Consider the following 23,633-nt stretch of genomic DNA (forward strand, 5'->3'; position numbering starts at 1 on the left):
AAGTGTCTGATCACAACCAAAGTTGATCACTGTTCACACCAATCTCACGGATCCCACACAACCATTTTTAGAAAACTTCTTGACTGGGAAACCTAGCTCTACCGAGCCTCGTTTCAGATGTACATTGTGCAATCTCAGTCCTCTAGCTATGAATTTGTTTCTTAGCACTATACAATGTGCAGTTCTTTCCTCCCAGGACTATTACATTGTGTAGTTTTTGTGCCCAAGCCTAGAACTTCACCTCCAAAATTGCACAATCATTCCTCCCATGCCGGCCTACCTTGCAAAATAATAAATCACAAGCTTGAATATTATGCCTCGAGCCTCTAAAATATGCAGTTGCATAGTAGCCTTGCCTGCCTTGTCTCCCAAAATTGTGCAGTGTGTCCTCTCAGTGCTCATTCCCTTAGCCTGCCCCACTAGCTACCAAAAATGCATAGTCTTGTCCCCCCAACCGAGTTTAAACTGTGCACTTTGCAACCTCAAGCCTCAATATCATCCCATGATCCCTTGAACTACATATCCCCACATTATCCCAACCTACATTGACTCCCAAAACTACGCAGTTAGCTCTCCTAGTGTCCATTCCCTCACCCTATCCCATTGGCTCTAGAAACTAAGCAATGTTATCCTTAAGACCTGCCTTAGCTACGAACTGCGTAGTCTCAGAACTAAAGATTTTCTCCTGGCTACTAGAACTGTGCATTGCATAGTCATTGAGACCCTCTTCCTAGTTTGTCACTTGTTTCGGGCTCAGTTGGTGGATTTGAATGCATCATCTTAAACTATGGTTTTTTGTATTGATGTTGTATCATCATGAGTAAATTGCAAGAACATGTATCCTACCATGTCATGACAAGATGATGGAGAAGGAGAAGATGGAGGGAAGCATGCTTGAAGACTATCTTATAGTTGAACCTATAAGTTGATTTATCAAGGGAAAGAAAATGGACAATAGTTTGTGACCACTATCCAAGATTGGAGATCATTGAAGATTCTGCATCACCAAGTCATGTGGAGGTGAAGAGAAAGCATCTTCAAGAATAAATCTAACACTTAGCAACTTAAACAAGAGGAAACATAATGACAATCAACAAACCAAGAACACAACACGTTGATAATGGAGTTCACCCAGTGTGGGCTACGTCTCTTGGCTCGGTGTCAAGAGTGTGGAGGTTGCTTCATATAATTGTTGCTAATGATGATGATATACATGGCATGTTATTTGTCATAACAAGGAAAAATACCCACAACAAGAGCAGCTTGTCTCTCCATGAGACATTCTCCCTCCAGGAACACTGACTCAAAATGGGTCTTCCTTCATCATGAAATGTTAATACAATCTCACAATAATGTGACAACAAGTATCCCTCAACATAGTGTTACACAGGTATCTCAACAATAAGACATCATCTTAGCAAACAAAAAGGATGCATAACATAACTACATCATGTACCTCCATGTTCAAATATGGCCAAAAAATGAAAGGCCCAACTACTGAAACAGATTACACCACTGAATTTACGACAACGAGTAGTGTAAAATCGACTGTCAACTTGTCCAATTCTGACACCTTCAAATTCTAGGCCTTTAGGAATCTTAAATATTACCTAAAGATTCTTCTCCACATGTTGCATGGGGATCTTCTACTTGGATTGCAAATCTGATCTCGCTGGCATGATCATTGTGAAATTTTGAGAAGAATGAATATAAAGTCAACCACATTCTAACACTGGCAAAATTCAGCCTCCAAGGGAATCTCAATATTCCTCAAGATTCTCTAAAGATTCTACGTTGTGGGGCACCTGAAATTCTACTACTCAGATGGCGAATCTAACTTCACCATCGCGCTCCCTACGAAAATCTAATAAAAATGACTATAGACTTTGATAGCATTATGACAATGTGAAATTTTCCCTCCTAGAGAATCTTTTAGATTCCTCTCTACATCACTGAATATTCTCTACAAAGATTCTATCTCAAAATCTATGCTGACATAGTTCCACCTTAGCATCTATGTTAATGTTCTGCGCAGCTATTCATGGTTTCACTTCAAACTCTTCAAATCCATATGGTGTTCTCCCCCCAGATGACTGAACGGGAGAGCTTAAATAAATTTTAGTAGGTGGATATTTACAAGTTAGGCCTCATAGGTCATTGGTTGGCGTCGAAATTGGTTGGGCAGAGGTTCCCAGGTCAAATCCCCCACCCACTCATGCAACAAACTTTAGCGCATTGTTAAATTTTGGCATCACGTTGTTGCAATAACCGTATGCGGTTACACGATGCATTACAAAAATTTCTTTTAGTTTGTGTGATGGTTATAAGGTTGGTTGTCGGAGCACCCAGGAGGCAAGTCGGCCAAACTGGCCGGGTGGGTTCAAGGCCCGTTTCCCCAAGTATTTGTTACAAGTGGTGTCAATTTTAGCAGTGGGGTCGGGTTTATTGACGGGCGGCCTGCCCAATATAATATGTTGTATAGTATTAAAAGTTTAGGGTTGATGGGGTTTGACTGCCTGCCACCCCAACTCACCTATTTTTTTGTATCAAACAGTTTGGTGGGCCCAACCCATGCCCATTTTTAACTATTTTTGTTTTTTATAACAAATCTTGTCCTTTTTCACTTTGCCGAAAATAAGGGATATTGGGAAAATTAAGTAGGCAACAATTTCACCTGCCTATTTGCCGGATTCTATGTGTTGGGCCTTGGTCAATTTGTAGGATAATTAAACTTGGTCCACATGCCCAACTTTAACCAGCTCTATATTTTTCATACGAACTCGTATTTGAGTGTTGTTCACACCATTAGAATCAGGGTGACTAGCACTACGACCTCGTCCTAGTTCAAGAGCAATCTGACCACTTTGATTTTTTAAGCTATTATAAGCCCTCTTTAACCTCTGAGTGTGTCTAGATTTATTTGGACCATTCCTCCCCACTGAGGATCTTTTGGTCCACTGAGGATCTTTTGATCCACCAAAAGCATGAACATAATATGCAATTTCCATGTACATTGTATGCACCACAAGTGTCCTGACAGGTCACCCTTCCTTCTCCTTCACCTTTGTTCTTCGGGGGCATAAATGATGAGTCGACACTTGCATTCTCTGCAAACCTGTAGTACATTTTTTACAAATTACATGCGTAACTACATGACCAATAACATCCCATACTTTCCATGAGTTTATAACACACACTGTGTGGTCAAGTTTACATCAAAATGGAAATAATACCCTAGCTATCAATACAAGGCCAAAACATCATTGTTGCTTCAACAAGTGATGAAAAACACATCATCACTTTTACAATTTAAATTACAACAAATGATTTACAAAAATATGGCCATGAAAAGCTAACGCATCTAGAAAAACCATCTCCCACTTATCAAAGTGAATGGGTCATCTCCCTGTTGCAAATTCGCTTGTCGAATAACTTTTTCAACTGGCTCATGCACAGACGCTTTGTCCTTAAGACGTTTCTCTAGATGGATGCTCCAACATGTGGTTCTTTGAAGACCACCTCTATTGTAGTGACTATAAAAATTCTTCTTCCTTCATACTTGCTTAACCTGCTTCTTTCCTTGGTTATGTAAACCAAAAAAACTACATGTTTTCTATGCCATGATTTATGTTCATCATTAACAACATGATTGTAATCAAAATGAACTTTAGAATATTGAGAGTTGTTATACCTTTCCTAGATGTCTTGAGTACAATTATGGCAATGAGAGCTTGCCTAAGCTCTTCCTCTGCAATGTGCATTGCCATTAGATGATGGTGATGTGTTCCCTTCATTCTCTCTCCTCGAGGGTTTCAACAATGTCTTGGAATATTCTAACACCTTTGAGAATTCTCCTTTGATGTATCCCACACCTACGAATCGAGGTCATTGCATGACGTCTAATGGTTGAGTCATGCCTTGGCCATTAACATCAAATCCTCCTCCTTTTTACCCCATTTTGATAAGGAGTCTCATGCCAGTTCCTGTAATCGGTACCTCCACATTTCCAATAGAAATAACATCATGTGAAAGTGAAACTAAAGAAAGATCACAACTGTTTACCTCAGTTGTTGATTCTGAAAGAGGTGGTGATGGCTTCTTTAAGCCTTCATTGAGCTTCAACGCTTCCAAGGCCTCTTCCATGGCCTGCTTAGGTTTTAACCCTATATAGAAATTATCTGAATACAAATTCTAAAAATAGAAAATAAACAATGGTGAGAGCATGAAACATAAAATAGATATAGACATAGATTTTCCCTTGGATCCCAAAACTGGGACTACCAGATTGATTTTTCATTATATTCCTTTCAATGTTACTATACATATACATGTTAAAGCATCCATAAACCCCAATACATTAACCCTGGATTATAACATAACTGTAGTTCCCTTGACCTGATCTACAAAATACCATGGACCAAAACCATCGTGCCCAAAATCATGTGTGAAATCCATGCACAAAGCCATAGGTAGGTCTACCCACCTAATATAGGGTCAAAAAAAATTCTCACGACATTTCCAAGGACCCTGTGCAAGGGGGCTACCACTCCCCTACATACCCCCTGTGACCCTTCGGCATGTGGGTTAGGCATGGGGCCACAAGAGAGCTTAGTCATTGATCCAGCCCTTCAACACCCAATGTTTGTCTACACCAAGAGAAATTCTTAGTGCTCACAGACTTTGTCAATGCATCTGCAGTATTCTTTAAAGTGTCTACCTTTTCCAACAACACCTTTTTGTCCTCAACCATATCCCTCACAAAGTGATATTGAATATCAATGTGATTTGTCTTTGAATGATAAGTAGGGTTCTTTGCCAAGAAAATTGCATTTTGGCTGTCACAGTATATCCTTATAGCTCATTGTACTAACCCCATACTCGAACACAATCTCTGCAACCAAACTGCTTCCTTGCTTGCATGAGTGGTTGCCATGTATTTTTCCTTTGTAGTTGAAAGTGCCACTACAGATTGTCTCTTACTCATCCAGCTGAATGCACCTCCATATAGGTTAAACACATACCCACTTGTATATATTCTTTGATCCAAGTCTCCAGCCCAGTCTGCATCAACAAAGCCATGGATGTCCAAAAATATATCCAATCCTAGTGTTCCTTGCTAGCACAAACCATAATCGCTAGTGCCACGCAAATACCTGAAAAATCGCTTCACTATTGTCCAATTCTTCTTCCCTAGTTTTGACATAAACATGCTCAATACTCCCACTACATGTGCAATGTCTGGTATAGTACAAATCATTGCATACATCAGGCTACCGACTGCACTTGCAAATGGAACATGGGACATGTCCTCTTCCTCTTCTTGTGTCTTGGGACACTATTCAGCAGATAACTTTACACCTACAGGAATAGGAACCTTCATTGGTTTACTAGCTTTCATATTAAACCTCTGCAGTATTATCTCGACATATTTCCTCTGGTTTAATGAGAGCTTCCTCTTTTCCCAATCTCATTTAATTTCCATGCCCAAAATATAGTTTGCAGGACAAAGATCTTTCATGTTCAATTTGGAGGACAATTGGGGCTTCAAATCATGGATAATTTATTTGTCATTTGCAACCAACAACATATCATCGACATATAAGACCAGATAAATAACACGGTCACCAATTAATTTAAAATACACACAATGATTTTCTTTGCTTCTCGTGAAGCCAACTCCCCATATAAATGTATCAATTTTTTTATACCACATCCTTGGTGATTGTTTTAACCCATACAGAGACTTTTTTAACTTGCATATCATTTCTTTCTTACCCTTCACCACAAAGGCTTTAGGTTGCTTCATGTAGATCTCTTCTTTCAGATCCCCATGAAGAAATGTTGTCTTCACATCCATCTGTTCTACCTCAAAATCAAAAGAAACAACAACATATAAAAGTAATCTAATAGAAGCTACCTTGGCAACAGGAGAAAAATTATCACCAAAATCATTCTCGGCACCTAGGAATAACCTTTTGCTACCAACCAAGATTTGTATTTCTCCACCTTTCCTTCTGCATTCATCTTCTTCTTGAACACCCATTTGCTACCAATGGGTTTCCTTCCAACAGGGAACTCTAGTAGATCCCAAGCCTCATTTTTGTGCAAAGATGCCATTTCATCAACCATGGCCTCTTTCCAGAGTTTTCCATCCTCTGAATCTACTGCTTCCTTCACAGATTTGGGATCATCATTTGTAATAGACAAACAAAAAATTGAACAAAAAGTAGATGGACTATACCTTTTTGGCTACCTTCTTTCTTGAACTGATCTTCTTACAACCAAAGTTTGTGGCTCTTCATCTTCAGATTCCTCTTTTGCTATAGAGTCTGATTCTTGCTCCTTTATCTCAAACTCTATCTTCTCAGCTTCCTTTATAAGGAATTCATGTTTAATAACATCTTTCACCTCTCTAAACACCACATCTCGGTTGTAGAGAACCTTCCTTGTTACTGGGTTCCAAAGATTATAATTTTTTAAACCATCCTTATACCCAATAAATATGGACTTTTCATATTTACTATCCAACTATGTTCTTTTCTCCTTTGTAACATGTACATATGCATCACATCCAAATACCCTCAGATGTGAAAGAGAAGGTTTCTTACTAGTCCATACCTCTTGTGGAGTCTTATCCTCCAATGCTGATGAAGGTGATCTATTGACTAGGTAACATGTAGTCTCCATTGCCTCTGCCCAAAATTCCTATCCCAACCCGACACCATTGAGCATGCTTCTTGCCCTTTCCATCAACGTCTTGTTCATTCTTTCTACAACTCCATTTTTCCGAGGTGTGTATGGAGTAGTATTATGTCGTGCTACACCACACTTCTTACAGAAATCTTCAAACTTCATCTTGTAAAATCCGCCACCATTATCTATCCTTAGCACCTTTATCTTGTTCCCTGTTTGGTTTTGCACCAGAGCCTTAAATTCTTTAAACCTATCAAAGACTTCAGATTTCTTCTTGAGGAAATATATCCATGTATTCCTTATGAATTCATCTATAAATGATACATAGTACATAGAATTACCCAGTGATGCAATCGACATAGGTCCAAACACATCATTGTGCACAAGCTCTAATATATGTTTCACCCTCTTACCACCAGAGGGGAAACTCGCCCAATTCTTCTTCCCATATACACAATTTTGAAAGAAATCAAAATCCAGAGAACTATTAGACATACCTTCTACCATACGTTTACCTTGAAGTATTCAAAGGCCCTTCTCTCCAATATGTCCAAGCCTTTGATACCATATCATGGTATTTTCTCCAGAGACCACTAGATTTTCTGCTCCACTTTTAGGAACCACAAAACTATTGCGCTCATCAATAACACTGCTACCTTGCAACTTGTACAAAGTTCCAATCCAAACTCCCCACATCAATACCAGTGCTCCCCGAACCATCTTGCAGGTATCTTTCTCGAACACTATTTTTACACTTGCATTAGCCAACTTGCTTAGAGAAATCAATTTCTAGCCAATGCAGGAATATGGATAACACGTGGAAGTGTTCTAATCCTTCCACCTTGAAACTTCAACTTGACTTCTTTGTGATCAATGATTCTAGCCTTCCTATCATCCCCTAAGAAGACATCACTTCCATCATATTTCTCATACTCGTAGAACACTCTCTATGGGGAGTGAATTGAAAGGACACACCTGAGTCAATCAACCATGCCTCATGATCTATATGTGTACTTGGAGAAGAAGACAAGTACACATCCCCACCTTCATTTGAGATGGTTTTCACCTCTACAGAAGGAGCATCATCATATCCCTTTTCTTTCTCAGGAGCTTTAGATTTAGAGTCCCTTTTGTAGTGCCCTTCCTTTCCGCATTTCCAGTACATCTTTAAATGTTTTCATGGAGATTTAGATCTCCCTGTAGATTTAGATCTCCCACTCGAGGACTCAATTTTTTTATGTTCTGGGATCGTCCTCATATAGACAAGGCATCACCATTCTGGCCCTCCATATTTTTCCATCTCATCTGCTCCGACAACAAAGATGAGACTATTTCATCAAACTGAAAGGCAGTTGCACTGCTACGTATTGCAACAACCAGATTATCCCACGAATTTGGTAGAGAACACAACAAACTGATGCACTTATCTTCATCTGAAAATTTAATATCAACAGATAATAACTGACTTTCCATAGTATTAAATGTGTTTAGATGCTTTGTCATCGAGTCTCCATCTTTCATCCTTAAATGTGTTTAGATGCTTTGTCATCGAGTCTCAATCTCTATATTTCCACTACTTCCAATCTTTTTTCACCATAAGAATTGATCCCATCGATTTCCCACTAAACAGGGTCAACCACAGGCCTAAGAAAAAATCCTTAGCAGCAAAGGCATCCCCTTGAAGCCAAAACAACTTTGATACCAAATGTAGGTTTTAACCCCGTATAGAAATTATTTTCATATGAATTCTAAAAACATAAAATAAACAATGGCGAGAGCATAAAACATAAAACAAATATACATAGATATTTTCCCCTGGATCCCAAAATTGGGACTAGCAGATTGATTATTCATTATATTCCTTTCAATGTTACAATACATATATATACATGTCGAGCATCCATAAACCCCAATCCATTAACCCTGGATTATAACACAACCGTAGTTCCCTTGACCATATCTACAAAATACTATGCACCGAAAACCATTGTGCCCAAAACTTGGTGTGAAATCCATGCAAAAAACCATAGGTAGGTCCACCCACCTAATATAGGGTCCAAAAAAATTTCCCCAGGTGCTACCTTGGACCCCATGCAGGGGGGTTTCCTACCGCTACATAGACCCTGAAGGGGGGTAGCCACCCCCCAACAACACCCCCGCGCATCATACAAGGGGGTATTCAGCCCCCCCTCACGTGGATTAGTCTTGGAAAGAATATAATACAACCCAACAACTCGTAGTTGAAGTTGTAGACTCTGTTTCTCCTCTTTCTCTTCTTGTAGGAGCCTCCTTAATTCAACATTCTTTGCTTCAGGGCTCTCGTCATTGCACTTAAATTCTTCCAAGGTCTCTTCCTTGGCTCACAACTGAAATTCCAATCTTTGCTTCTCCTCTTTCTCTTCTCATAGAAGCCTCTTCAATTCATCATTCTCTTCTTGAAGGCTTTGGTTGATCTCCTCACTTGAATGAGAAGAAGGTGATGAAGGTGATGAATGTTCACTTGAGGGGGTAGATGGAGCATCATCCTCTACTCTCTCTTTCTCCTCTTCCTCTATTTTCTTTTCATAAACTTCATACATTATGTCCACCATTTTGGAAATCCTTAGGAAAGTCTCGTACATCTCTTTTTCATCCTCCATTGTTGCACGTTCAATTGTTCACACTCGCAATTCACATCAGCGAGAAGGTCACTTTGATACCAAACATGATCTGGATCTCTTTAGCTATCGGAATTATCCAAGACCTTTTGCTTTTGTGATGTTAATAGAATTTCATTTAAAAGATCATGAAATAACCACATGTGCATGCTTAAACAAGAGGAAACATAATGATGATAAAAAAACCAAGAACACAACACATTGGTAACAGAGTTCACCCAGTGTGGGCTACGTCTCCGGGTCGAGAGTGTGGAGGCCGCTTCATATAATTTTTGCTAATGATGACGATGTACATGGCATGTTCTTTGTCATAACAAGGAGAAATACCCTCAACAAGAGTGGCTTGTCTCTCCATGATATTTTCTCCCTATAGGAACTCTCACTAAAAATGGGTCTTCCTTCAGCATGAAAATCTAATGCAATCTCATAATAATGTGGCAACAAGTATCCCTCAACATAGTGGTAAATAGGGATCTCAAAAATAATACATCATCTTGGCAAACAAAAAGGACACATAACATAATTGCATCATGTACCTCCATGTTCGAAGATGGCTGAAAAAATAAAAGGCCAACTATTGAAACTACCTGCACCACTAAATTTTCGACGACGAGTAGGGTAAAATCAACAGTCAACTCGTCCAATTATGACACCTTCAAATTCTAGGCCTTCGAGAATCTTAAAGATTCCCCAAATATTCCTCTCCATTGGTTGATTGCATATCTACTACTTGGATTGCAAATCTAATCTCACCATCATGATCCTTGTGAAATTCTAAGAAGAATGAATATAAAGTTGGCCACATTCTGACACTGGAAAAATTAAACCTGTAAGGGAATCTAAATATTCATCGAGATTATCTAAAGCTTTTTTGTTGGAGGGAACTTGCACTTCTACTACTCAGGTGGTGAATCTGACTTCACAATCGCGCTCCTTGCGAAAATATGATAAAAATGACTATAAACTTGATAACATTATGACAATGTGAAATTTTACCTGCCAAAGAATCTTTTAGATTCCTCTTTGCATTAGGGAATATTCTCTATAAATATTTTGTCTCAAAATTTTCGTCATCATAATTCCACCTCGGCATCCATTTAAGGTTCTTCTCTGCTATTCATGGTTCCACTCGACGCTCTTCAAATCCACTCGACACTCTCCCCCCTCGGTCGACTGAATGAGAGAGCTTAAATAATTTTTTGGGGGCAGATATTCCAAGGTTACGCCTCATAGGCTGTTGGTTGGTATTGAAATTAGTTGGGCAGAGGTTCCTAGGCCAAACCCCCCCATGCCCATACAAAATAATTTTGGCGCATTGTTAAATTTTGGCATGGCAAGGTTGCAATAATCGTAGGAAGTTACATGACGCGTTACAAACATTTATTTTGGTTTGTGTGATGGTTATAAGGTTGATTGTGGGGTTGCTCAGGAGGTAGGCTGACCGAGTTGGCTAGGTGGCGGGTTCAAGCCTCGCCGCCCCCGGTCATTGTTACAAGTGGCGTTTATTTTAGTGGTGGGGTTGGTTTTGTCGGCGGGTGGCGCGCCCAATGCAATATGTTGTATGGTATTAAAAATTTAGGGGTGGCGAGGTTTGACCGCCTGCCACCCTATCCTGCCTATTGTTTTTATATCAAATGTTCTCGTGGGCTCGACTCGCCCCCATTGTTTTTAATATTTTTCGTTTTTATAACAAATTTTGTCCTTTTTTCACTTTGCCGAAAATAAGGGATAATGGGCAAATTAAGTAGGCAACAATTTCACCCACCCGGTGGCTGGATTCTGTGCGCCAGGTCTCGGTCAAGTTGTAGGATCATTAAACCTAGTCCACATGCCCAACTTTAACCAAAACTTTTACCATCTCTATATTTTTCATATCAACTTGGATTTGAGTGTCGTTCGCACCATTGGAATCAACGCGACAAGGATTACGTCCTGGTCCTAGTTCGAGAGAAATCTAACCACTTTGAAATTTGAGCTATTAGAAGCCCTCTTTGACCTTTGAGTGTGTCTGGAGCCACCTGGACCACCATGTCAGTAGTGTCATGTCATATGATGTCATGGATGGTCATATGCCACATCACTATTGTGGATCATGTATATTGTATCCAAAATGTATTGTAAAGTGGAAGTCCAAAGGACACATATGGAATGTAAAGAGTCATGTAAGTTGAAATGTCGTAGGAAGTCAAAGAATCATGATAGTAGTCAAAGTATCACGATTGGTTATATATACTCCCTCATTGTATGAGAAAAGGACTTTTCACCTTGGTTCCTCCCACAAGGCATTAGAGAGATAAGCTAGTTCCTTGAGGAGCAAGGAGTGGCTTCAATGCTCCACTACTGGAGCTAGTGATGCACATTGTAAACATGTGTCTTCAAACTTTTTCTTAATAACATAAGCCTTCAAGGCCAACATGTTCTTCATGCATGGATTATGAATTTTATAAGGCTATTCTGCAAGTGTTTTTATTTCATTTTTTCTTTCTCTAATATAGTTGAACTATTTCAATTATTTTAATACTTATCTTATTAAGAATGTCCTGTAATGGTTATTATTGTTGTCCCATGCTTGTGGATTATTCTACGGGATATTAGATAGATATTTCTTTATTCGTTTTTTATAATGACTGTCGCATCCTTTGTGTAATATTCTGCTTGATTTTAGACAAATTATTCTGGTTCATGTGTGTCTCACTTAGAGGTTCACTTTTCTCCCCACTCTGCACTAGAATAACCTTGACACATTTACAACTAAACACTCACCAAGTATACCTTCTTTCTTTTCAAAGAAACCATTGCATCCCTCTCTCTAGCTGATAGTTAGATCCAAGGCATATCTTTAAGATATATGGAAAATTGGTCGATATTCCATATGGGGCTCCTACACCAATTGATGTGAGGTATACTTGGGACTTCACTTTGGGGAGACCCCTTGGTTGACAGATTTCCAGCATCGTCAATAATGGCGCTAGAAGGAGGGTCATATGACAAGCTAAGCTCATTGAATATGGTTTGAATCTCTTATCTAAAATGGATCATAATCAAATCTTACTATGTGGGTGTTTCTCTAATTTTTCCATTTATCAATTTTTAATCCCCGATGAACCTCACCATCACTTTTCCTAGTTAAAGTTTGATGGTGAGTATGGAACATCCATAATTGAGAACATTTATTACTTTCCTAAATTTTGTGAATCTTACAAAATTGATGATGACGAATTTTCTTTTGTTTTTTTCTTCCTTAGCCTTAAAGGTCATTTTAATCGATGGTTCCATACCTTGCCAAATTATTCCATTCATTCCCTTCATCATTTCCTTGGGGAACTTTGTCAAGCCTTTGATAGGTATAATTATCGAGATGTTTGTAAAAGAATCAATCTCCTCAGAATGAATCCTAATGAATCAATTGAAGATTTTTTTGATCGATTCCTTCACCTTTGTTATGAAATTTCTGAAGAAGATATGAATTGGGATTTCTTGAAACAAGAGTTTGAGTGCTTGGTTCTTATCTCTTTACATAGTGAACCTAAACCCCCTGATTTTCCTACTCCTCCAACTCTTTTGAATCATGAGACCCCTCTAATTTCAGAGGATAAATTTACTGCTCCTTTTTTTCATTATCCTCCTCCTTTTCTAACCCCGTTGAGGGTGCCTCCATACGATGGTGATATAGTTGGAACATATGAAAATCAAATTCCTAATCCATTTCTTATTCTTCTTCTAATTTTCATGATTTAGATTCAATGGAGGAAATTCCAGAATAGCTTATGAAGTCTACCATGAAGACTAACTCCTCCATTCTGCAAGGTGATGTTACTGTTCATAATTTGAGTCTCTAATTTGATTTATATTTTTGTTATCCCCTATCACCTATAAGCCATGACTCTTTGTACCATGACCCGCGTGATAAATCTATTCCAACAACCAGTCTTTCACACTCTCTTTATTTTCACGTTGCTAGTTTAAATTTCAATAAGATATAAGGTAGTCACATTACACAGGTAGAGGAGTAGGAAGGTAAAGATGCTTTCAATATTTATTTTGTTTTTCAAAATCCTCCATGTGAAGATGGTGTGCTTCCATTCTTGGATTATTTTCAATCTACTAATATTGGTAGTGAATCAAATGTAATCAATTCTTTCGATCAATCTGTCGCCTCGAGAAACAATCATTCTGATGATGATGACTTTGTTGATGTATGTGATCACGATTGCCCAAGTGCATCAAACAATATTTTGGTTTCTCATAAAGATATTACACTAGATCCAGAATCTGATTTTCTCAAAAAGGATGTGCTTATCGAAACTTACTCTTCATCTCACTATCCCTTGTGTTATATTGTCTATGATGCATCTACTTGTGACAAATATGCTCCATTTTCTTTAAGTTCTTCATCGAATAAGCTATATTCTCAATTGAACAATACTGTGAGATTATACATCATGCAAAATAAAACAATTGAATCATTGAGCACTCATTCCACCCCCCATCATCTCTTCTCTTGCATGAAGACAACTCTTAAAATCATCTTGCTCATGAAATTTCCCCGATTCATTCATCCTCGAATTTGTGTTCAGAAGAACCTTTCGACTTGATTAATTTGGTTGTTGAAGTTGAAAAATATGGTTAAATCAGTGACAGAGATGGTTTCCATTCGGGGAGAAGTGGCTTTATTGAAATTAGTGGTAGAAGCTATCCTCAAACTATGCATGATCTGGTTCAATCTTCAAAATGTGATTTTACAATCCTAGAAAGTTCTGGGATCTGTGAAGGAGTCGAGACACTTCAACTTTCATTTATGGTTATGTTAGGATCTCACAACTCTGGTAAGCCCCCCAAACTAAGCTATATTTGGTTTTTCGTGCACAATCCTTCTCTTTGCATGGTCTCACTCGATGCAAATTTATTTTTGAAAAATGTTGGGTATTTCAGGTATGATCTTTCAAAATTTAAATATTTTACTTCTGACAGGCTTCACATCAAGCTCGGGAGCTGCGTGATTGGAAGATGGTGGGAGGCAAGGATGTGTCATTGGGTCCGCGATAGGGTGGAGGCAGCTGCGCTACCCAGGGAGAAATCATGTAGCTTGGCTGGAAAGTGACCGTTAAAGTGAATGTTCATGAAAAGACAACAGAAGTGAGGCCAAATGGAGCAGGCAGCTGGCATTTAAGATGAAATTAATGGCTTAGATCCTTGAAAATCTGCCGCCAATATGGAATTAATGAATCGATTTTGGGGGGAACGATTGGATTTAAATTCAAAATTCCCTATAAATTACAAGTGGTTTTCCAGCGAAAAACACTTGGCATTTTGAGAATTAAGTTGTTTCACTCTCAGGTGCACATGAAATATGAATTATTTCAAGATCTGGTAGCGAGTTCGGCATTTGAACAATTGTCAAAGGAGACTCAGGAACTAATGAATAGCGTCATGTCGACAAGTGCAGAATCTATGAACACCAAAGAACTAACAGCCGAGGAGAATGCGTAGGAAATCAATATGGAGGCCGAAGTAGTTGCTCCGAAAGTGGCCGAAGTATTGGTAGAGGTCCCTAAATTGCTGAGAACACCGATACCGAAGCCAACCCCAAGCAAGGAGACTGTGAAGGACAAGAAGGGCAAGTAGCCTGACATATCGGTTGCGCCTCACCAATTCGAAACCCACCAAAGCCCATTGCCCAAGAGAAGGGCAAGGCTATAAACCTAGAAGCAGAGGAGGAGGATATTGAAGACATCTCGATGGACGATGAGGATGTAGGAGTGGAAGTAGAGGAGGTTGAAGCCCAGGGTGTGAACCCTATTACATGGCTGCCGGAGTATGTCCCTCCATGCAAGCCTAAGTTGAAGGTCCCAAAGGACATTGATGAGAGTAAGAAAACCCTAAAAAACCCTCTGCTACCAGATGAAATTACTTTCGACAGTCCGCGCACGGCTCGAGTGCCGATACTAAATCTTGAAGACTGGGACTTGGCATACCACGAGAAGTTCCCACTCTTGGCGACTGAACAACTGATGTGCCACATCATAGATACAAATACAGGAATAACAAAATTGGAGTTGTGGAGGTGGCTCAAGGGGGTAGAGAAGGCAATATTTCTAAACCTGCTCTGGGTGCCGCACTATAACCGCACCCCAGTGACAGTTTCGGTCATCCAGTAGTTGCTATTCTTAGTGCATGATGAGTGTCTGTCATTGGAGGAGCCGATACCCATCACAGATATGTTGATTCATCGCATAACACGCCTATTGTATATAGGCAAAAATCTAGTTATGATATTTGGCGGCAAGCGTGGCGAGCAGGCGCTCGCAGAGTCAATGAAGGACAAATTCAAGATGGTGAAGAAGTTGCGTGGGTACGCTATCTCCAACATCTGTGACCCCGCTGTGAAGGTGGAAATGCAGATCCTTGTGGGGAAGGTGATGCGGAAGTGTTGCGACGATGAGGTACCGGTGCCTGTCGTCGCGCTTGCACAACAGTGTGCGGAAGGAGTCCATTCTAGCTGGTCGGACTACCTTCACGTAGAGTTCCTAGCGAACTGCCGTGAAGCGCAAGAGAAAAGCAAGACCTTCTGCTATATGTGGCTCTTGTTTTCGATTGTGTTGGTAGTGTGGGAGCTACCGGAGGAGAGCTAGTTCCCTTCGATCACACCAGACCTTCCTTAAGCAGCGAAGTACACTTTGTTGTGGGCGACCAAGGATGCGGAGCGAGTTCGGGACAACAAGATCTTCTGGATATTGATGGAAATGAATATCAAGATGGCCATTAATCACAAACCATGATTGTCACCCACAATATACGCTAACTTGCAGAGCTATGCCTAGTTTAAAGCTAATTTCCATCGACTATCAATCAGGGTTCGAAAGGACCCTACGCAGAAGTGGTACGATTTTCCGTACCTGGCCATAGATGATGCCATCAACGCGGTGCTTGATAAATGGTCGGCAGAGTGGCACACTACCACAGACTTGGCGGTGGGTGGAAGTAAGTCTACCACACAGAAGAAGAAGGAAGAGGCCAAGATGAAGATGGTGCAGCTGGTCGAAAAGAGGAAAACGGAGGTCGTTGAGAAGGCCTAGGTGCAATAGGTAGGAAAGGAGGCAGGAAAGTAGACAGGTGGCATAGAGTGGGGCTCTGAGAAAGGCGCGTGGTCACCTTCACTTGAGACCAAAGAGGAGGACACATAGCAGCACAACATGGACCCTCAAGAGACATCCGCCTAAGAGAGTTGGAGAACGGAGGGTCTAGAAAGAAATCCAAGGCGAACAAGACCTCGCTAGACCCTATCACATTGACAGAGGGTGACTCATATAACATTGGTGACACAGTCAGAGATGTCACCACGGAGGCCCTGTAGTAATTTGAAAAGCAATAGCAGATCATCCTAGGGGCCATACAGACCCGACTGCAGGAGTTGCAGACTCGCGTGTCACAAATTTTGTACCATGTCTACTATCTTGGCTATTAGCACATTAGAGGCTATCGATATGCTACGCGCGAAGGCTTCTAGTGCCATAGTGCTGCTAGATAGATCACTGACCATGGAAAATGAGGCTGACAGGCCCACTGTCAGCCCCTTGAAGGGAGTTGGACTAAACCTAGCAACGCTTTCGCACGAATCACTCCACCTCTTGCAGGATGGAGTAATTGCAGAGCTGAGGGCCCATGAGCACCGCACCCTCTAGGTGATCAACAAATAGAGGACAAAAAATAAATAAATGGCCCTACATTGAAATGCTACCATCACCACTGAGGCTGAGGTGACCAACCAGAGCAAGAAGATCATGTAGGTCATGGAGGAGGCATGCAGAATGGTCCTAGAGTTGGCCATTCCGAAGGAGGAGCCAGTCAAGGTTTGCATCCACAAATTGGCCACAGGGGTGCGTGACACTCAGACAGAGATGTCACGGGTTTAGTTGGAGCTGAACCTACAGACTACAAAGCTCTAGTTGAGGGCCCAGCCTTCAACACTGACATAGGTAAAGGAATTGTGGGCGGCTACTATTACAGAAGTAGTTGCGGTGGTGGAGAGTGTAGTAGAAGACTACAGACATTTGTTTGAACAATTGTTTGAGGTCCTGACCAGCTTGCAGGAGGACCCAAACATCTAGAGGCTAGAGACAGAAGTGCGAGAACTCCAACAACGCTATGATGAAGTTAAGGGCACACCGCGAACCGTCGAGCTGACACAAAGGTTAGACAAGCTGCAGGAAGCCAAGGAGCTGAACGAATAGGTGGACACAACACTACACAAGGAAATAGTCCTGAAGGCACGACTAAAGCCCTGGTTGGAGGAAGCTTACGCAGTCACAGGAAACATCGAAGGCAAGCTTGCGACTCTACAAGTGACACAACAAAAGCTTCAAGATGATAGTGCAAGAGTAGTAACCGAGAAGATAGTTGAATATGTGAAGCAGGCAACAACTCAGTGCACGACCAAAGTTGTGGTCATCCGGGTTGAGCTAGACAGGCTTTGCGCAAAGATCTTCGTGCCTACTGAGTGAATCGAGGGTGAGTCTCGATGTTTTTATTGGGGGCCTGTTGGGAGCGGGATCCCCCAGTGGAAGTTTTGGGGCTAAAAGCCCATGTTTAAGTCAATTTTTGTTATATAATTCTAAAGACTCTACATTTTGTGGTCGTGGAGCGGAAGGTGCTATGTGTCAAAAAGGGTAGTCCACCCTTAGATGTGTAAAGTAAATTCGGTTGTAAGTTATCTACCCATGGTCTGCAGACCATGGGATTGTATAAAAGAGCTAAGCTCTAGGGATATAGGGAGACACACGATGTAATAGAGTCATAGCTTTGGAGCAAGAAGTCTAAGTCTTGGGTCATAGTGTAGGTAGAGGCTTTGCAGCTGAGTGCACAGAGGCCTAGTGTAGAAGATCGCAACTGAGTGCGCAAACCCCTACAGCTGTGTACTTAGGGCAGACAAAGTCTGTAAACACTTGGAAGATATTAATAAAAGGAGACATTCTACAATTTCTGTGTCTTTGTTCTGTTAATGCATTTGGATATTTTATGTATGAATTTCCTTTATTATGCTTATGTGATGCGTGAATTAATGCAATTACACTGAATAATTGAGCGCAATCATGAATATCTGCTTACACGGTGCTAACTTTAAGTATTTGATGAGATAATAAAAACACTTATACTAAGTAGGGAATCTACACGGCATGTTGCATAGTAGCACAAAAGTACCTGAGCAGTAGGTTAGGGCTGCATGAAGGTCGACTGTACCCTTTCGTGGGGGTACGGAAGAACAGAGTAGAGGGCTCATCTTGCAAGCCCTAGAAAGAAGCAACCTATGCAAAGGCAGGGATAGAAGGAATCAAATGACATCACAACCATCTCAGGGTGTGGAAACTTGATTCTAGCATCCCCCCATACTGCTTTGGGTGAGACTTCGGTTTGCGCTCTATGGGCTAATGCAAAAAGGGCCAGTAGTGTAGGGATTTGTTTGGCTAATTAACACTGAACCTGGGTTAGGCCCCCTCAAGCCAACAAGAGGGGAGAAAAGTGTGCCTCTAAGTGAGAGGTAGTAGTACCACCAGGAAGAGGCACACATGAACCAGAAGGATATGTCCAACATTCAATGAAATAGTCCATAGAGGATGAGACAGTCATTACAACCAACAAATGAAGAAATATTTGTCTAATATCTTATGGATATTCCACAAGGATGGGAAAACAATAAAAACGGTTACAACACATTCTCAATAAGATAAGTACTAAAACAAACTACATAGTTTTAGCACATGTGAAAGAAAACATGAAATACAAACATCTGCATCACTATCTCTAGTAGTAGATCATTGGAGCCACTCCTTGGTCCTCAAAGGACTAGATTATCTCTCTGATGCCTTGTAGGAGGAGCCAAGGTGAAAATTCCTTAGCTTATACAATGAGAAAGTATATATAACCAAGGGTGACTCTTTGACTACCCTCGTGACTATTAAAATTCCTTTGAATTTTTAACTTACATGGCTCTTTACATTCCATGTGTTTCCTTTGGAATTCCACTTTATAATACATTTTGGATACAACATACATGATCCACAATAGTGATGTGGCATATGACCACTCATGACATGACATGACATGCCACTGCTGACATGGATTGCTTGATGATGTGGAAATTTCAGGTGACTATTGCTACTAAGTGTTATATGTATTATTGAATATGCTTTCTCTTCACCTTCGCATGGGTTGGTGATGCAGAATCTTCAATGATCTCCAGTCTTGGATAGTGGTCGCAAACTAGTGTCCCTTTGATTTCTCTTGATCAATAAAATTGTAAGTTCAACTACAAGAGAGTATTTAAGCATGTTTTCATCCTCCTCCTCCTTATCCATCATATTTTCATGACATGATAAGGTACATGTCCTTGCAATTCACTCGTGACCAGACAAAATCAATCTGAAATCCCCGTAGTCTAAGATGATGCATTCTGATCCAAAAACTAAACCTGAAACAAGTGACAAGCTAGGAAGAGGGACTTAGTGACTGCACAGTGTGCAGTTCTAGTAGCCAAGGAAAAATCTTGAGCTCTGAGACTACGTAGTTCACATATCAATAAGATTAGAAGGACAAGACTACGTAGTTTCCGGAGCCAGTGGAATAGGCTGAGGGAATGGATGCTAGGAGAGCTAACAATGCAGTTGTAGAAGTCAAGGGAGGTTGGGATACTATGAGGCTGCATATTTCAAGGTCTCAGGGGATGAGCTTAAGGCTTGAGGTTTTGAAGTGCACAGTATAATCTAGGATGGGGGGACAAGCATATGCAGTTTTGAAAGCTAGTGGGGCAGACTGCGGGAATGAACACTAGGAGGACACACTGAATAGTTTTGGGATAAAAGGGAGGCAAGGATATTGTGAAAATGTGCAGTTCATAGGCTTAGGGGATGAGCTTGAGGCTTTTTACTATGTGATGCATAGTAGAGGGTGGTCTGAGAGGAATGAATGCACAATTCTGAAGGTGAAGGTCAAGACTTGGGCACAAAAACTGCACAGTGCAACAAACCTGGGAGGCAGGATCTGCACATTGCATAGTGCTAAGCAAAAAGTTAATAGCTACAGGAATGTGACTGCATAGTGCATAGCTCAAGGGAGGCTCAATGAATCTATTTTTCTTGGTCGAGAAGTTTTTTGAAAATGGCTAATTGTGGGATCAGTGAGATCAGTGTGAACGATGATTAACTTTGACTGTGACTGCACACTTAGAATATTTGATGACATGAAAACATAGATCATCTGAACACATTAAAAAATTATTTCCCTTCTTGTGACATCTTTACGGCAAGTTACAAAATGTGCAAAACCAAAGATGCACTTTGCGGCAACCATGGCGACACTTGTGGGACATTGTCGAAATTTTTTGAAATGAGTGCGATGGGTACTTTTAAGGTTATAAAATATCATTTGCATAAAGATGGCCTCTTAGAACCACCATAATGGGCTTATACACAGGATACGAAAATCAACATGCTAAACTATGATGACCTACCCAACATGCAAAAGGGAGAAAAATACTTCAAGAAAACTGATGAAATAAGCTTCGGTGTTTGCAAGAACGATGTAAAAGACCAAGGAAGGATATGAAATTGATTGTAAGCAAAAAATTTGGAGGGTGTTGTAGCAACTACAATACTTGGTGACACACTGGTAGAATTCCAGCTTCTCTATCTCAGTTAACTTATTTTTTGCGGGGCCTTGTTTCTTCAGGGAGTATTTATTCATCATGGCGATTACTTTGGTCTTCCCATTTACCCCATGAATAGACATGGTCTCCTTTATGCTTTGTCATTTGAACACAAAATAATATTTAGCGATATCACAATGTTTTGAATTGGGAATGTTAGTGTAGCTCACGAGCTTCATATTTTCAGAGTATAATTTTTCATCTCTGGTGTTGCTCTGTTGCCAACAGGCCTGGACAGTACCCCAACAGAGTCACATAGGAACACAAGCATTTCTCTGCTACCAAAAAGATTGGATAGTACCCTGGTAGAGCTGCTTGCTTCACCTCTCTGCGAAGAAATCATTTCTCTTCTTTCACCTTTATTTATTTATTTTAAAGAGGAATGTGCATCGACACTTATGCATTTTCGGGCGAAAGATGGATCCTGAATTATTGAGAGTAGAAGAGTTTGTTATTTCAGAGAATCATATTAGGTTTGGTTTGGTCATTTGTATTTTTCCCTTTCTCCTCTTGTACTAATTAGATAAGCATGAAAACACCAAAACATAAAGACTGAGTTTAGGCAAGAGTTTTCTAGAATAGACATGGGTTCATGGTTGGACAAAAACTCTCCTTACCGATGGACTGTATTTTCCATCAGAACTTCATCAACCAAAAGATATAACCAACACAAAGAAAATGGCCAGAAGGTTAGACAGATGTTGAAGTGTCACAAGACTCTTTACAGTTCAGCCACGCACATACTAAGAATACACAACATGTCTATGCATAAAACGTATTCACATGATGAAAGAAAAAAGAGACAAACAATGAGAAAGAAAAAAGAAACGAAAGGAAAGACAACACAGAACAAGGAAACAAAACTAGAAGACAAGAAAAAGTAGCTAAATAAAAGCATAATGCAAGAGAAAGTAAGAAAATACAAGAGATACTAAAGAGAACAAGACATGATGGGTGCAACAGAAGGATGACTAAGGTGCAACTAATCCTACTACTAAACTAACAAATAGAAGGACGAGGTCACATATAATGGAATTTCTAATGTAGCCACTGTAATCATTCCCAACCTACAATCACAAAGATATGATTGATTAAAATAGATATAAAATATTATGCAAGAGAAAATATGAGAGCTTGAATAATTTGCACAAAATGTTTAAGGTCTTGCATGTGGGCAGAAAGATGTGTCACAACCGCCACTTTCATCCAATTCACATTCTTACCTCTCTGATGGAAAAAATAATTAGAAAAACCTTGAAGACTTCTTAAGAAAACACCTTTTTCAGTGTCATCCTACTTAGCAAGCACGAGAAAAGGTTATTGCAATCGAGATTTTTGACTAAGATTTATCCAACCATTTAGTGATTGGATCATAAAATTCACGACGATCCTCTTGGATACCCCAAAATATTTGAAAAGATGGATTTTCAATTAGAGGCACAAGATTGTAATGAGAATCTTGTGACAGAAATTTGATCTAATCATATTCAAAAGCGATGTCAAGATAGTGAGGACCTGAAGTAACCATCACTAGAGACTAAAGTGCCTCAACACAAAAATCAGAATAGTGAGATGTTGAACGATGATGATCGAATGATGTAAAACAACTGCCATTGGATATACCGGTGGGAAAATGAAAACATGAATGATAGTCATCAAAGATAGAATAATGATTATATGACTTTATGAAAGCATCATATTCCCAGTTTGTAATAAATGAAGATAAACCAATTTGAACAGTTTTGCGAACGATCTACATAATTGAATCAAGTTCCTCACAAGCCAAATGTGACAAATCATTTTCCTTTAACTGGTGAAAAATTGTGCAAGCATCGTAATCATGGAAATAATTTAAAAGGGATGTCACCACAACAAATACATGACACCGTCCAAGACATGGTGAAAAAACAAGCACTTGATTCGTGTGATAACTCATGCATTCATTATTATTCAAGAGGAATTTAGATGCGATGAAGTGGAAGATTTGCACTATAACGTTCGTGAGCAAAATTGGGAGCTAACTATTAAGAGATGAATTTGATAGGCATGATTCCTTCAATGAAAGATAGTATTTGAAATTATCAACTTCATAATTCCATGACTCTATGAGAGACATAAATTCGAAACCTGAGCTTGATGTGAATCCTGTCAGAAGTAAAATATTTAAATTTTGAAAGATCATACCTGAAATACCCAACATTTTTCAAAAATAAATTTGCATCAAGTGAGACCATGCAAATAGAAGGATTGTGTAGGAAAAACCAAATTTGACTTAGTTTGGGGGGCTTACCAGAGTTGCAAGATTCTAACATAACCATCAATGAAAGTTGAAGTGTCTCGACTCCTTCACAGATCTCAGAACTTTCTAGGATTGTAAAATCACATTTTGAAGATTGAACTAGATCATGCATAGTTTGATGATAGCTTCTACCACTAGTTTCAATAAAGCCACTTCTCACCAGATGGAAACCATCTCTATCACTGATTTAACCATATTTTTCAACTTCAACAACCAAATTAATCAAGTTGAAAGGTTCTTCTAAACACAAATTCGAGGATGAATGAATCGGGGAAATTTCATGAGC

Source organism: Pinus tabuliformis, chromosome Q, assembly GCF_031772625.1.
Source record: "Pinus tabuliformis cultivar Carrire ecotype Pingquan chromosome Q, CPIR1, whole genome shotgun sequence".
NCBI lineage: Eukaryota > Viridiplantae > Streptophyta > Pinopsida > Pinales > Pinaceae > Pinus > Pinus tabuliformis.